The sequence below is a fragment of the Microtus ochrogaster genome, chromosome 19 (genome assembly GCF_000317375.1).
Source record: "Microtus ochrogaster isolate Prairie Vole_2 chromosome 19, MicOch1.0, whole genome shotgun sequence".
In the NCBI taxonomy this organism is placed as follows: Eukaryota; Metazoa; Chordata; class Mammalia; order Rodentia; family Cricetidae; genus Microtus; species Microtus ochrogaster.
Window position 1 is genome coordinate 60,348,295 of NC_022021.1, and position 6,232 is coordinate 60,354,526.

Genomic DNA, 6,232 nt, shown 5'->3' on the forward strand with positions numbered 1-6,232 from the left:
ACAAGTGCCCATGCACATAGGTTTTTGTTTTTTATTTTTGGAGGGGCTGGGAATTGAACTTAAGGCATCACACATGGCTAGGCAAGAACTCTATTACTAAGGTATATTCCCAGCCCAAATGTTAATATTTTAAGGAGTGACTTTCTAAAGCACAGTCCTCTACTTAGAGCATGAAGTAACATGGCTCTGTGGGAGGTCCTCAATGTTTATTTCTTCTTTTGTAACTGCCATTTAGTTAACTGTTTACTATTTTCTATTGTTACGCTAATATATTTTCTAAGAAGATCTATTTATAATTATGTGTGTGTGTGTGTCTGCAGATGTGTACAGCTGTGAGTGCAGGCGCCTGAAAAGTCCAGAAGAGAAGGTCGGATCTCCTGGAGCTGGAGTTACAGGAAGTTGTGAGCTACATGTGATGCTGGAACGTGAGCTCAGGTCTTCGGGAAGAATAGTTCTCAGTCTTAGCTGCTGAGCCACCTTTCTAGTCCCAGATTAAGATCATATTTCCTTATCATAGTTGCATTAAAGTATAAACACTCATTATAAGCATGCTATAAAATTAATAGGCAGGCATCTTCTCCAAATCCCAGATCAACGCCTCTATTTTGCACCAAGTTTCTAATGAATAAAATTATGCTACGTGGCTTGTTTTCAACTGTATGAAAGGAAACATTCAATTAATCTTTTACATCCAGAAAATGAGATTATAAGAAATATATATTTTTCCATACTTCTATACTGTGATGCATGCATGGCAAAAAATTAAACCAATAAAACTTACACTTTATATTGTTTCATGTCCCCTCAAATTCTGGCACTTTCCTCCAATTTTAAGCTGATAGTCAAGCGAGGAGCTTCTGAGTTTTGAAGCCCTTCCAAGTTGTCCTGACAGACTCACCATTTTTGCCTGCAGAAGATGTGAGCTGCTGCAGGACAGAAGATACAAAGGCTTGGCAACTCACACACTTGAGACACCTAATGCTCACAGAGCTCTGTAATTCCCAGTCCCTGCAGATGCACTCTAAGCCCAGACAAACTAACTTCCTATGCCTGTAAAATGCGCTGACACTCTGTTGCTATCATTTCATGCAAACAGAATTAGCAAGTGACAAGAACCTCTTCTCAAACACACACTGCAGTGGGCTAACTCCAGGAGTCCATTCAAACACTGTAACACTTGGAAAGATCTGTGAGCCCTATGTTGAATGTCTTCAGGGATTCCCCTTTTCTCTCAATTCATACTGAGCTACCTGTGACTCATATTTTGCAAACGAGCAAACAAATAAAACACCTACAAATTAACCTAAATTAATGGAATTCTCTATGGATTTCTACTTTTGTGCTAAAATACTGATTACCTGTGATCTTTCTAAAACACTATTTTTAATAAAAGAAATGACATAGATGTTGATATTGTCTTTTACTAATTTCTTTTTAAAAATTTTCTAGAATCAGAAAAAAAGTCAAGTCATGTAAGATATAAGAAGCCATCAAGTTGGCACTAAAGAATCTCAACTCATTAGTTAAGAATCTCTCTAAGTTCTTTTTTTTTATTGAGAAAAGGAAAAAAAAAACAAGTTTCCGCCTCCTCCCAGCCTCCCATTTCCCTCCCCCTCCTCCCACCCTTCTCCCCCTCCCCCCACTCCTCTCCCCCTCCCTCTCCAGTCCAAAGAGCAGTCAGGGTTCCCTGCCCTGTGGAAGGTCCAAGGTCCTCCCCCCTCCGTCCATGTCTAGGAAGGTGAACATCCAAACTGGCTAGACTCCCACAAAGCCTCTCTCTAAGTTCTAATAGGTCATATTATTACATAGACAATACACAAATTTGTTCAGTTTTAAAGCTTCTCACTTTTAAACAGTTGGGTTCAAAGGAAATCTATTTTAATTATTAAGGAATATAATTACCCTAATAATGTTAAATGATAAAATACTAGTTTTCCATATAAAAACTGATTCGGTTATCATCTGTCCCCACTTGTATGAACCCAACTTTTTTCTTTTTTAACAAAGGAAGTGAGGAACAAGCAATGGGAAGTTGGTGTCACAATGCAGAAAAACCTCCCAGCAAGCTTCCTGCAACCACCCAGCATTTAGAGTCTTGCTGGCTGCTCTGTTTTCAATACCAGAATTTCACACATTTCAATGACTATTATGACTTCAAAGAATCAAATTTTCATCATTGTCCGTCATCTGCCGGCTGATTTGTATAAAGGAGTTCTCCAGCATGCACTCCAAACAAAAGCCTCCTTCCTTCTGTGGCTGTATATCAAGTTTAAAAGTCCTGTTTGTGACAGTTGTGTCTTTGGTAAACTAGGGTGACACTGAAGAAGTGCAGCTGCTCTGCAGGAACCTCCTTTTTGGCATCATTTCACTTAAATAAAAACCGAATAACTAGCTTCTGCCTTTATTAAACCACAAAAATGCCACTAGCCTTAGTAATTACTTCCAGTTGCCCTACCCACTCTACCCTTATCAGTTCACACTTATTGTAAAAAGAAATAATGAAATGCTGTGACATTTCTGGATGAAGCTTTAATAGAAATCTTGCTGCATCACAATGGTTAACACGTTCTTTGGCAATTAGTTCACTAACAGCATTAGCATGGGTTGAAGCTAAAGATTTAATAAGAGTATCCATTAGACATCAAGTGACAATACTTCTAGAGACTTGCTCTATTGCAGGATATTAAAGGCCAATTCTGTTTAAATTTATAGTAGAGCTGAAACTGATCTAAATTTTAATGACTGTTAATATTTTATATCAATCATCAATGATTAAAGAAATTATATTTGTAATAACAACTTCCTTTTATAATACCCATCTGTAATCTCAACACTAGGGAGGCAGAGGCGAGAGGATTGTGAATTCTGGGCCAGACTGAGTCACAGAGCAAGAAAGCCTCAAAAAGACAAACAGACAAACCAAAACCCCTTCCTTTAAAAAAAAAAAAAACCAATAGAGTCTTAGACCAAGAAATTCATTACAGGTTTAATAAGCAATTACAAAATAAAAATTTACAGAATACATAATTATACATAAAAATACATAACATAGGTACTTACTATGAAAGAATTTTTAAAAAATCAATGGTCAAAAGAATTCAGGTATAAATCACAAATGTTCAAGTAAATTTGAGTTGTGAAAGTAAATGCAATTCGTGTTTGCTCACCAACAAACAGGTGAAGAAATTCAAGCAGGTCATTGAAGACTGGATGTGACACCCTTATATTTTCCATGTTGGGCAAAGCTATCACAGCACTAAAATTATAGCTGTCTATCATGTGTTATGAGTGATACAGGAAGATAGCACGCAAAGAGTACTGTAGATCACACGAAGAAGAAAACAACTAGAGACCTTTTCAAACTATTATTCTTCTATTATTCTTAGAGTCTTCTGAGGAGCAAGAGCAATTACTATAGCCACAAGGTATGTCAAAATTGGTTTGAATCCCAACTTCAACCATGGGCAAATCTCTCTTGTTGCAAATCCATAAATCAACTTACTTGTAAGCTAAAGATTAGATAATGTACATACTGTGCTTACTTCGAACAAGAAGGAGAGTTGCTACTCAGCACCTGTGTATTACATATTGGATGCAATCTCCTGAGTAGACATCAACTCTATTCTCAAGTAAACTACTGGACATTTTTGAGAAGGATGAACAAATAAAGGGAAGCTGGTATCAAGATCCAATCTTTCTTGAAAATTATTAGTTAACATTTTTTTTTTAATCTAGTCAGTAGTTTTACTTCAAGTCTGGAAAAGAGATATACCAAGCCCTTTGAAGAAATACCTTCTCTTTTTAAAGACTGAATACTCTACACAACTGTTTTGGGTCAATCAGCCATTCCATCTTTCTTCAAACTGACTGGCCCTAAAACAGGGATATATAATAATTAGTATTAATTCATTCTCTGTCTCTGTCTGTCTCTCTTGGCTGAAAATCAATTCAGCAATTAAGAGCACTTGTTGAGCAACCATGAGGAACAGAGTTTAGTTCCCAGCATAGACGTAGCAAGCAAGGCATTCCGTGCACAAACACAGGAGGATCACTGAGGCTTGCAAGCTGCCAGCCTAGTTGAAAATTTGAGTTCCAGCTGAGGGATAGACTTTGCCTCAAGGAATAGGTGGAGAATGATAAAGGAGGTCACTTGATCCCCACTTCTAGTCTCTCATCCTCAGTCAGTCAGTCTGTCTGTCTCTCTTACACACTTACACACACACACATGTACACATACTCTCACATACAGAATTGAAAAAAAATACAGAATATAATGTATGGTAAGCAAACTTTGTAGTACAGAGGAGCAGGCTGTGTCCCTCTGCCCGGGTAGCTTATACCCCCAAAATAAGCACACAGAAATTGTATTAATTAAATCACTGTCTGGCCATTAGCTCTAGCCTCTTATTGGCTAACTCTCACATCTTGATCTAACCCATTTCTATTAATCTGTGTGTCACCACGAGGTTGTGGCTTACCAGGAGAGATTCTAATCTATGTCTGCCTTGGGCTGGAAATTCATGGCATCTGCAACACTTCCCTTCTTCCCAGCATTCTGTTCTGTCTACTCCGCCCATTTAAGGGCTGCCCTATCAAAAGGCCAAGGCAGTCTCTTTATTCAACCAATGAAAGCAACACACAAACAGAAGAACCTCCTACACCAAAACTAAAGTATGCAGCCACATGTGGAAAGGCCTATGACATCCATGAAAATGAAGGATTGATGTATAATTTACCTATATTTCAGTTCAAGATGTTTGTATGCAAAGTTAACTATCTTAAGTGCTTCAAAGGCTATAATGCTATGACTTTATTTCTAAGTGTAAGCATTGTGTGTGTGTATGTGTGTGTGTGTACACAAATACACATAGATATAGATGTAGATCTGATCTGAAAAGCATTGACAAATTAGTCACTCGGTTCTGTGGTAGTTTCTTCCATTAAGAAGTACACAACAACACTTATCTCTTATCGCTGGTTACAAGGATTAAGTCAAAACAAGCAGAACATACCTGTCATAGTGGCCAAAGAAAAGAGAGTTCTTTAAAATAAAAAATTTTGTTAGATTTTTATGTATTAATGGTTTGCCTGAACAGATACATGTTAACCACATGTATGTCTGGTGCTTATGGAGGCCAGAAGAGGGCATGAGATCCTTTAGAACTGGAGTTACAGGATGGCTGTGGGACACCATGAGGGTGCAGGAGATCAAATCCATGTTCTCTATAAGAGCAACAAGTACTCTTAACTGCTGAGCCATCTCTAAAGCTACCTAAAAAGAAGATCCTAGTTGATTTTAAAGGCAGAAAGGCGTCAAAATGCCAGACCAAAGAGGAAGATAGGAGACGATTCTTTCCGGATACTCATTTTTAAAAGGTACAGCGAGCTGGGCATAGTGGTGCACATCTTTAATCCTAGCACTCATGAGGTAGAGGCAGGTGAATCTCTGAGTTGGAGTCCAGCCTGGTCTACAGAGTGCATCGCAGAACAAGAGCTACTTAGTGAGCTCTATCTATGAACAAACAAATAAAACCAATAAATAAATAATACTATTAAAACATCAAAAATATTAAACAGAAAATTTATATATCAATATGCCTAATGCCCTACCAACTACTTTCTTATTTTCATTACCTACCAATAAATATCCATGTTTATTTATTTTACTAATAAAGTTTTCTACTGACTACTTCCAAGTAACACAGCATCACTTCTCCACAGAGATACTCAGTCTTCATAATTTTTGTTTTAATAGCCTCATAACAATTTATTCAGTTGATATGGTACCATTTATTAGTATAATAAAAGTTGTTAAATATGCTTTTTTTATGAAATGAAAGTCTCAATAACAAATTATTTTTCCCCATGATTTATTTTTAATTAGTGTTTCTGTGTGTCTCTATGCAAATGAGTATGGGTGCCCTCAGAAGCCAGAGGAATGAGAGCAATTCCTGAAAATCACAGTTACAGATGTGTGTGAGTCACCAACTGGGACTTGAACTTGGGTGTCCTGTAAAAGCAGTAAGTGCTCTTCTTGACACTACTGAGCCATCTCTCCAGACCCAACAGTGTAAAGAGAGCCCGCCTTTTGGGGGCGGGACGGCTAGGGAAAATATTTACTTAAATTGGGGTGCGCAATGCCTTTAATCCCAGCACTCGGGAGGCAGAGGCAGGCGGATCTCTGTGAGTTCGAGACCAGCCTGGTCTACAGAGCTAGTTCCAGGACAGGCTC

At 37.9% G+C, this 6,232-nt stretch overlaps 1 protein-coding gene across 1 annotated transcript in view; it reads right to left on the reverse strand.

Annotated features, from left to right (window-relative positions):
* Positions 1–6,232, reverse strand: part of Ndufs4 (NADH:ubiquinone oxidoreductase subunit S4) — a 110,301-nt gene that overhangs the window by 43,185 nt on the left and 60,884 nt on the right. The gene's annotated exons all lie outside the window — the stretch shown is intronic.